The sequence below is a fragment of the Taudactylus pleione genome, unplaced genomic scaffold (genome assembly GCF_031769625.1).
Source record: "Taudactylus pleione unplaced genomic scaffold, aTauple2 ptg000019l, whole genome shotgun sequence".
Taxonomy (NCBI): Eukaryota; Metazoa; Chordata; class Amphibia; order Anura; family Myobatrachidae; genus Taudactylus; species Taudactylus pleione.
The window spans coordinates 18,020,194-18,031,057 of record NW_028284421.1 but is presented as its reverse complement, the minus strand read 5'-3'; the positions used below and the strand labels follow the sequence as shown (position 1 = coordinate 18,031,057).

At 45.5% G+C, this 10,864-nt stretch overlaps 1 long non-coding RNA gene across 2 annotated transcripts in view; it reads left to right on the top strand.

The window, feature by feature from the left end:
- The first annotated feature begins 405 nt into the window (after positions 1-405).
- The window catches only part of LOC148540357 (uncharacterized), a 42,099-nt gene continuing 31,640 nt past the window's right edge, over positions 406-10,864 (top strand). For both annotated transcript variants that reach the window (XR_015869675.1, XR_015869674.1), the window contains exon 1: positions 406-555. This is a non-coding gene — a long non-coding RNA (uncharacterized LOC148540357). The remainder of the gene's footprint in view (positions 556-10,864) is intronic.

The window sequence follows — 10,864 nt, the reverse complement described above, 5'->3', positions numbered from 1 at the left end:
AGCCATATTACCATATGGCTAATAGAAGCATAGGCACATTATAGGATCTGTGGTAACACAAATAGGTTGAGAGTAGCTGACTGGCACCTCAATGTATTTGTATAATATAAGCATATGGTTATGTAGTATATAGGTAAAAAATATATAAATTGAAAATATTTAGATACTTTAATGTATATAATATTATATTACACATGTATAGATTGTGAGGGGGTGTGGTAAGGCCATAGCAGAGGCTGTATGTAGGAAGACTATGACATGGATAGGGAGACAGTAGGAGCTCGTGCTGTGAACGGGAGATAGGATAGGTCGCGTGGCTGTAAATTGGTATATAAGGGTTGCGCTAGTGCTAACAGTCAGTCTGCCGTTCCCCCCCTCCAGTGACCGCATCGCGACTGACCTGTACAGGGCGTAGTGATCTGTCCCGCGATAAGCTGGGAGCTGTCAGTAGCGTTGCTAGGAGGCACGCTAGTTGTGGTCTGGCTCCGGAATACGGGGGAGATTCAGGAGGACCTCCTGAAGTGACTAGCGGCACTGCCAATACGAGGACAGCGGGTACTTTATACCTGACACCCACACATATCTTATTGCCTAAAGTAGAGATCAGTGAAGATAAGTAACGTATTCCAGGAGCATATGCATCTTCAGGACAGACACTTATATTGATCCACAGCTTTGAGATAATAATTTATGGAACTATTAGTGAGGAATATAAAAATCCCTTATTCAGGGGATTACATAAACCCCATAAACTTCCATTTGAGGATTAACAAATGTACAGGGAGCAGCCAGTTGCTAGCACTTCATATGGAAATTTGTCATACCAAGCTAGGAAGAAGCCTTCATAATAACTAAGCAGATTGTATTGTTTCCATTGAAAGCAGTAGCTAATTATAGAAATACAGAATAGTAAACAACATCTCAGGAAGGGGGAATTATTCAACATTTCTGGATGTGAGAATCTATTCTCAAGCAAAAATTCCTTAAAGCTTTGTGAAATTAATTATTTCACCAACACAGACTTCTGCTCTGGGCCTTTTCATAACCCCACAGGAAAGTCATTATTGTAGAGGTATTGTTTAATGTTTTTTTAAAGCATCTTTGTTGTTATATTACAAGAACTTGACTTTGATGCTGCACGGAATATACTTATTTTAACTAGGAATACATCCATGAATATAAAATATACATATAATAGAGGAGCTTCATAATAACAGTTAACGGGACAATTGTACTTCTTACAGAGACAGTTTTTTTGCATTTCATGAACTGAGAATATTATTATTATAGGTTCCTGGACTATTTATATGTATTGATAAAATGTTTTATCTATTGAAGTCTAAGTGCAAATACACACTCAAATGTATAAACATTGTATTCAGTCTGTATGTTTAGTGTAAAGCAAGAGTAAGAAAAGTTAATATAATTTCTTTAGAGTAACTATTGTTCAGAACTTACCTGGGGAACAAGAGTTGGGAGAGTTCCAGGACTGCTGCGTCCTGTGGAAGAGAAAGGGAACAGGTGGTAATTTAAAGGAAATTAATCTGTACATTAACTTGTATATTGAATATCGGTTACACAATACACTCAGTCATTATGCAAACCTCAAATAGCTTGGGTGGAGGTACATATACCTTTTGATATCCAGCTAGCAGTAATCCTATACCTCTTCAGTAAACATTAAGGGGGTTACAGTATTACTCTGTGCTCTGTGGTTATTCAGGTTACTTGGTTAGACTATTGTGCTAAAACTGTATAGGTTTCTCTGTGCAATGTGCTATTGCCTTGGGCTGGTTCAGAGAAGGGTGCTGGTTCCAGGGCTAAGATTCAGGGGCTGATTCAGACCCGCTCGCGAGCGCAGGACGCTCGCAAGTGGGTCGATGGTGCCAAATTGCGCATGCGCACGACGGAGGGAGCTCCGTCGTGTACATGCGCGAGACCCGAATAACAACGGCCAAGCCGTCGTTATGGGCCTCGCACCAAAGGGGGCATGCTGTCGATGGTGAGTGACAGCATGACCCCTTTGGTGGGCTTGCCTGCCTGCCAGACGGAGGCGTTCCCATGGAACGCCTACCGTCTGAGTCCGGCCCCACTGACATCAGTAGTGATGTCAGTGGGAGTGATTTTGGCTCTGATAGAGCCAAAATCACTCCAGTGCTTGCGGTCACCGAGACCCTACCACAGGGTCTCGTCGCAAGCCCGATGGTCGCGATGGTCTTGACCATCATCATGGACGCTCGCTATAGCTGTGGGTGGTAACCCACAGCTATGCGAGCATCCATAAGGCCGCTCCAAGTTGAGGGAGGAGGGCCCTGATTCAGAGCGAGCGCTCTGGTCAGAGCGTTCGGCTCTGAATCAGGCCCTCGGTGTGCAGTGTATAGTATACTGAATTGTACAGTAGGCTGTTTTACTTATCCTGACTCTCAAGACCTGATTCAGAAGCTTTCGATGCATATGCAAATTCAGCAATGCAGGCGATCGCACGGCAAGTCATTAGCATGCCGACTATGTCTTGGCGTGCGGTCGCATTGTGTATTCTGACGCCCACCATCCTGTCTTAAGACGGCCACTTGCGTATGTCATCTCCAGGAAGTGTATGGAACCATCGGTAACATCGAGTATCATCGGATGCAATCGCAGCGCTTGTGGTTGACTATACCCTACCGCAAGCACTGCGAGCACTTCAGTGTAAAATCCAGCCATGTGACGTGTACTATGACGCTGCCTCTAAATTATGCATGCCTCTGAAACAGCATTGTGACGCTCAGTCACGCCTGTGTTCGCATCTCCACTTCCCCGTTTCTAGTGGCCAGCCCCTGTCACCACGCACAAATGGCTTCTCCTGTCACTCACTCTGCTAGGCAGTCTATGCGCAGTGAGCGAACGCTTCCCAATCTCTCGCAGTGGATCGCACAATGTGAACCATCGGCAGCTACGAGCGAATGCATCTTAGCGAGTGGGTCTGAATCAGGTCTTCAGTTCCTTAGTTCCTCGCTGGGTTGCAGTTGCAGGTCTTGCGTTAGAGCAGGTTCCTCAAGCTGTACTCTGACTACATTAGACTCCGACTCCTGGCCTGAGTTCTGAGTTCCAATCTACCAGAACTATATTGTTCTGAGGGGGTCATTTAGACCCGCTCGCGAGCGCAGGACGCTCGCAAGTGGGTCGATGTTCCCGCATTGCGCATGCACATGACGGAGGGAGCTCTGTTGTGCGCATGCGCGAGACCCGAATAACGACGGCCTCGCACTAAAGGGGGCGTGCTGTCGATGGTGACTGACAGCACGCCCCCTTTAGTGGGCGTGCTGGGGGCGTGGTTGCCAGATGGAGGCGTTCCCATGGGAACGCCTACCGTCTGAGTCCGGCACCACTGACATCACTAGTGATGTCAGTGGGAGTGATTTTGGCTCTGATAGATCCAAAATCACTCCAGGGCTTGCGGCAACGAGACCCTACCACAAGGGTCTCGTCGCAAGCCCGACCATCTTGACCATCGCGACCATCTTTTTGGCTGCTCGCATATGCTGTGGGTGGACACCCACAGCTATGTGAGCGACCAGGAGGCTGCTCCATTTTAAGGTAGGAGGGCACTGATTCAGAGCGAGCGGCTCTGAATCAGGCCCTGAGTCCCGGAGGTCACCTAGTCTCTGGAGTGTATCCCTGGTCTTGCTGGCCATCACAGGTCACTAGGCGAGGGGTCACCCAGTGAACCTGGTCTGTTCACTCCAGTTCCAGTTCAGTGTCCATGCTTATCAGTAGCCTGTGATTCCTACATTGCCACTAGTATGAATATTCTCCTGTGTGTACCCATGAGCCAAAGGCATTGTTAACCCTTCACATTTCATACGCACATCCATCATACCCAAGGGTCTCGGGCCAGATCTACAGCATATCATAACTGTGATGGCTTCTATGCCTCATTTTCTTGCGATGTATACTTTTTGCTATGAAGTGATTGGCGGGAGCACCATATATTATAGATCACCAAAGTTATTAGTTATGATAAAATTTGTTGATAAGTGGGGACTTTATTCTGAAATACGTGGGTCATCTGGTGGTGTTTGCTCACAGTGCAGCATGAGGCTTGAAGTGGCAGAGGGGTACGTGGGTTTGGGTTGAGCAAATGATGAGGTGGCAGCCATTATGGGAGTAGCACTGGCGGGATGGTATGGTGACTCTACAATTTGTGTACGACGTGTCAGTTGAACGTCAATGCCCCGTTCCACCAGCTCTTAAGCCAGTTGTCCAAAATTGACCTGCTGGTCCCTCTCCATGTCCTGCAGCCTACAAGCAAGATGGGACCCAAAAATGTCCTATTGATCGGGAGGATTTTCCAGGACCTTTTATACACTTTCAAGTACATATTGGGACATTTCTGAATGTGCACCTCTCTGCGGATTCTTCCACTGTTTCTTTTGGGCCAGCAGGGGTTGGGAAGAACTTACTCCCTCACTGTCTGGCAGCTACAATGTTGTTTCCATGGAGATATCCTCCGGCAGATCAGTGTTTGCAGTCTGTAAAATAATAAAGTTATGGTAAATTTAATGCATTTAAAAAAAAAAAATTCTAGTTCCCTACAACTGTGGAGGAATAAAAAGTATAGCTGAGAATTTTGTAAGATGGTGAAACTTCCCTAACTGTGGGGGTGTAATAGATGGTATACATGTGCACATTACCCCACCTGCCAACAGTGAATCATATTACTGTAATTACAAGGAATTATTCAGCATTGTTCTCATGGCCGTAGTCACTGCAAACTTTTAATTTTTATTGTGGAAGATGCCAAGTATGGTCATGCTTCAAACAGACTGTTTTCTATGGGAAGCTCACCTCCAAAATCCTTAATTTACTGTCTGTTGAGGAAACCAAGCAGGGGATGCATACCATGTGGGCACGCCCCCAAATAATGTCACTTGGGAGCTTGGCCTATGGTAATTAGGCCACACCCCCATTTTTTTTGATGCAAGTGGCTAGAGGCTCTTTACACCGAGTTGGCACAGGGCACGGCTACTCCTGGAGCTGGCCCTGACCCTCCCCCTATTGCCTAAACCTCCCCCTAAACCCCGATGCTTACTTTCGGTATCCCGGCAGTCAGGATGCGAGCACCGGCCTTCTGACTGGTGTCAGGATTTTGGCGCCGGTAAATGGAGCCTTGGCATCTAGACCGCCGGGATGCAGAATGCATACCATCCAGTGAGCTAATCGAAGGGTGTTGAGGTGGGTGGGTCTTTTGGCACTGATGGGTGGGGGAAGAACCGCTCAATGGCTGGTAAGGAGTAAGTACAAGAGGGTAGAGGGCCCTGCTCATAAGAGCTTACATTCTGAAGGGGAGGGGCAGACAAACAGGGGTAACACAGAGAGGGTAGACATGGAGGAAGGAGCATGTAGCAGCAAGTTAGGATGCCAGCTGGAAGGCTTTGATGAAGTAGTGGGTTTTGAAAGCCTGTTTGAAGGATAGTAGAGAGGTAGAGAGTCCGATGATTGCATAATATTGGACATATTATGCGGCCCCCAATCATCAGGAGCCTTATTAAATATGATTTTATGTTTTGTTTTTTTGGAAGAAAAGACTTGATTTTTTTATTTTTTCTTAAAGAATTTTGTGGTTTTTTTTAATAAAATCAATTTTAAACTTAAATATCATAGGTTGTTTTTAATGCTAGTGTTTTTGTAGTTAAATGTTCTTTTCTAAATATTTTTGGTAAATTGTTTGTAGGTTTTTAAAAAAGTGATCAAATGTTCAATGACGTGTTAAATTCTATGTATGCTATAATAATTGCTTAATTTACACAATTTGACTTAAAAAAAAAAAAACCCATGTAGTATAATAATGTATAATCGGTAAACTATTCACTACAACATTTATTAGCACACACATCATTGCCCTTTTTTTGTGTCAAAGTAAACCAGACCACATTAAAAAAGAACAGTGACGTGTGAGAATAAGTGGTGTAATGACTATGGGCTCTATTTATTAACATTATTTTTACTAAAATAAAGTGAACAAGGGTGTTTTCACACCCTTTTCACATTATTTTAGTATCAAATACAGTTAAAGGGCAATTGTAGTAGAATTCGTAAAATTCTACTCCAGCCCCTTAGTATCACTTATTTTTTAGTAAGCAGATCGCATTTCACATAATTGTAATGGGAAATATGATCTGGCCAAAGTTACTAAAAATTAATTGTGAAAAAATACCGGAGAAAGCCCTGGGATAATAATGCTACCTGGAGGTGGCATTATCCAGGGTCTCCCCCGGTTACCGGACTCCTGCTCCGCTCTGACGGGGAGAGCATAGCCTGGAGTCGGCCCAGTAATCAGCTGTGTGGTCTAAACAGACAACACGCTGATTCACTGGAGTTTGGGGCTGCGGCGATGTCCTCTTTCCGGTCAGCTGGTCTCCCATGCTGCACTGCAGCCCGGTCGTCACCTGACAGCAGGGCCGTAGCTAGGGTAGTGCGGCCGGTGCCATCGCACAGGGCACCACAGATCAGGGGGCACTGTTTGGGTCTATCAAATTTCTGTTTATTATTCTGTTTATTATCATTCTCACCTGTAGCTTCCTCTTATTTCATCCCCAGCATCTCCTGGTCTCTCCTATCTCTTCCCTGGCCAGTCCCCTCTTTTGGGTGCATTATGTCCCTTTGAAAAATGAGGGGGCGCCAATGCTCTTTCTGGCCAGAGCACCAAAATGTCTAGTTACAGCTGTGCCTGACAGGGTGCCAGTGCAGTATGGGATGTCAGCTGACCGGAGGACATCACCGGAGCCCGGATCATGCAGGTAAGTGTAATTAAGGGAGAGGAGAGGTCGCGGGGGTGAGGGGGGGTCCGCGATTGCAGGGGCGGGACTTGGCGATGAGGGCGGGGTTTAGCGCCGGGGGGGTAGTGGCGGCCGGTCGGCGCATGCACGGGGCACTTGTCACAGTATTTTTTTGCGAAAATACCGTGACTAGTGTGCGGAGGGAATTCCCAGGGACAGAGGTTTCTCGCAAGCTCTGTCCTTGCAAGGGATTTGTAGTAAATCCCTGTGATATTGCCTGAATTTGCAATGAGAATTCACTCGGTAATATCACACTACAATCTGCATTACCTATGCAGATTGCATTAAATAGAGCCCCTTAGCACTTCTCAGTAGTTACATAGGCATCAGTAAACCTGGGAGAATATGGGTGCATTATACACATGTACATCAGTAGGTAACACAGGGGTCAGCAGCAGTACACATGGGAGAATAGGGGTGCATTATACACATGCACATCAGTAGGAACATAGGGGTCAGCAGCAGTACACATGGGAGAATAGGGGGGCATTATACACATGCACATCACTAGGTAACATAGGGGTCAGCAGCAGTACACATGGGAGAATAGGGGGATATTATACACATGCACATCACTAGGTAATATATAGTAGGGGTCAGCAGCAGTACACATGGGAGAATAGGGGTGCATTATACACATGCACATCACTAGGTAATATAGGGGTCAGCAGCAGTAAACATGGGAGAATAGGGGGGTATTATACACATGCACATCACTAGGTAATATAGCGGTCAGCAGCAGTAAACATGGGAGAATAGGGGGGTATTATACACATGCACATCAGTAGGAACATAGGGGTCAGCAGCAATACACATGGGAGAATAGGGGGGCATTATACACATGCACATCACTAGGTAACATAGGGGTCAGCAGCAGTACACATGGGAGAATAGGGGGATATTATACACATGCACATCATTAGGTAATATATAGTAGGGGTCAGCAGCAGTACACATGGGAGAATAGGGGTGCATTATACACATGCACATCACTAGGTAATATAGGGGTCAGCAGCAGTAAACATGGGAGAATAGGGGGGTATTATACACATGCACATCACTAGGTAATATAGCGGTCAGCAGCAGTAAACATGGGAGAATAGGGGGGTATTATACACATGCACATCACTAGGTAACATAGGGGTCAGCAGCAGTACACATGGGAGAATAGGGGTGTATTATACACATGCACATCACTAGGTCATATATAGTAGGGGTCAGCAGCAATACACATGGGAGAATAGGGGTGCATTATACACAGGCACATCACTAGGTAATATAGGGGTCAGCAGTAGTAAACATGGGAGAATAGGGGGGTATTATACACATGCACATCACTAGGTAACATAGGGGTCAGCAGCAGTAAACATGGGAGAATAGGAGTGCAATATAAACATGCACATCACTAGGTAACATAGGGGTCAGCAGCAGTACACATGGGAGAATAGGGGGCATAATACACATGCACATCACTAGGTAACATAGGGATCAGCAGTACACATGGGAGAATAGGGGGCATAATACACATGCACATTACTAGGTAACCTAGGGGTCAGCAGCAGTACACATGCGAGAATAGGGGGCATTATACACATGCACATCACTAGGTAACATAGGGGTCAGCAGCAGTACACATGCGAGAATAGGGGGCACTATACACATGCACATCACTAGGTAACATAGGGGCCAGCAGCAGTACACATGGGAAAATAGGGGGCATTATACACATGCACATTACTAGGTAACATAGGGGTCAGCAGCAGTACACATGGGAGAATAGGGGTGCATTATACACATGCACATCACTAGGTAACATAGGGATCAGCAGCAGTACACATGGGAGAATAGGGGTGCATTATATACATGCACATTACTAGGTAACATAGGGGCCAGCAGCAATACACATTGGAGAATAGGGGGCATTATACACATGCACATCACTATTTAACATAGGGATCAGCAGTAGTACACATGGGAGAATAGGGGGGTATTATACACATGCACATCACTATGTAACATAGGGGTCAGCAGCAGTACACATGGGAGAATAGGGGGCATAATACACATGCACATCACTAGGTAACATAGGGGTTAGCAGCAGTACACATGCGAGAATAGGGGGCATTATACACATGCACATCACTAGGTAACATAGGGGTTAGCAGCAGTACACATGCGAGAATAGGGGGCATTATACACATGCACATCACTAGGTAACATAGGGGTCAGCAGCAGTACACATGCGAGAATAGGGGTGCATTATACACATGCACATTACTAGGTAACATAGGGGTCAGCAGCAGTACACATGCGAGAATAGGGGTGCATTATACACATGCACATCACTAGGTAACATAGGGGCCAGCAGCAATACACATGGGAGAATAGGGGTGCATTATACACATGCACATTACTAGGTAACATAGGGGTCAGCAGTAGTACACATGGGAGAATAGGGGTGCATTATATACATGCACATTACTAGGTAACATTGGGGCCAGCAGCAATACACATTGGAGAATAGGGGGCATTATACACATGCACATCACTATTTAACATAGGGATCAGCAGTAGTACACATGGGAGAATAAGGGTGCATTATATACATGCACATTACTAGGTAACATAGGGGCCAGCAGCAATACACATGGGAGAATAGGGGGCATTATACACATGCACATCACTATTTAACATAGGGATCAGCAGTAGTACACATGGGAGAATAGGGGTGCATTATACACATGCACATCACTATTTAACATAGGGATCAGCAGTAGTACACATGGGAGAATAGGGGGCATAATACACATGCACATCACTAGGTAACATAGGGGCCAGCAGCAGTACACATGGGAGAATAGGGGTGCATTATATACATGCACATTACTAGGTATCATAGGGATCAGCAGTACACATGGGAGAATAGGGGGTATAATACACATGCACATTACTAGGTAACATAGGGGTCAGCAGCAGTACACATGGGAGAATAGGGGGCATAATACACATGCACATCACTAGGTAACATAGGGGCCAGCAGCAGTACACATGGGAGAATAGGGGGCATAATACACATGCACATTACTAGGTAACATAGGGGTCAGCAGCAGTACACATGGGAGAATAGGGGGCATTATACACATGCACATCACTAGTTAACATAGGGATCAGCAGCAGTACACATGGGAGAATAGGGGGTATAATACACATGCACATTACTAAGTAACATAGGGGTCAGCAGCAGTACACATGGGAGAATAGGGGGCATTATACACATGCACATCACTAGGTAACATAGGGGTCAGCAGCAGTACACATGGGAGAATAGGGGTGCATTATACACATGCACATTACTAGGTAACATAGGGATCAGCAGCAGTACACATGGGAGAATAGGGGTGCATTATACACATGCACATCACTAGGTAACATAGGGATCAGCAGTAGTACACATGGGAGAATAGGGGTGCATTATATACATGCACATTACTAGGTAACATAGGGGCCAGCAGCAATACACATTGGAGAATAGGGGGCATTATACACATGCACATCACTATTTAACATAGGGATCAGCAGTAGTACACATGGGAGAATAGGGGTGCATTATATACATGCACATTACTAGGTAACATAGGGGCCAGCAGCAATACAAATGGGAGAATAGGGGGCATTATACACATGCACATCACTATTTAACATAGGGATCAGCAGTAGTAAACATGGGAGAATAGTTGTGCATTATACACATGCACATCACTATTTAACATAGGGATCAGCAGTAGTACACATGGGAGAATAGGGGGCATAATACACATGCACATCACTAGGTAACATAGGGGCCAGCAGCAGTACACATGGGAGAATAGGGGTGCATTATATACATGCACATTACTAGGTATCATAGGGATCAGCAGTACACATGGGAGAATAGGGGGTATAATACACATGCACATTACTAGGTAACATAGGGGTCAGCAGCAGTACACATGGGAGAATAGGGGGCATAATACACATGCACATCACTAGGTAACATAGGGGCCAGC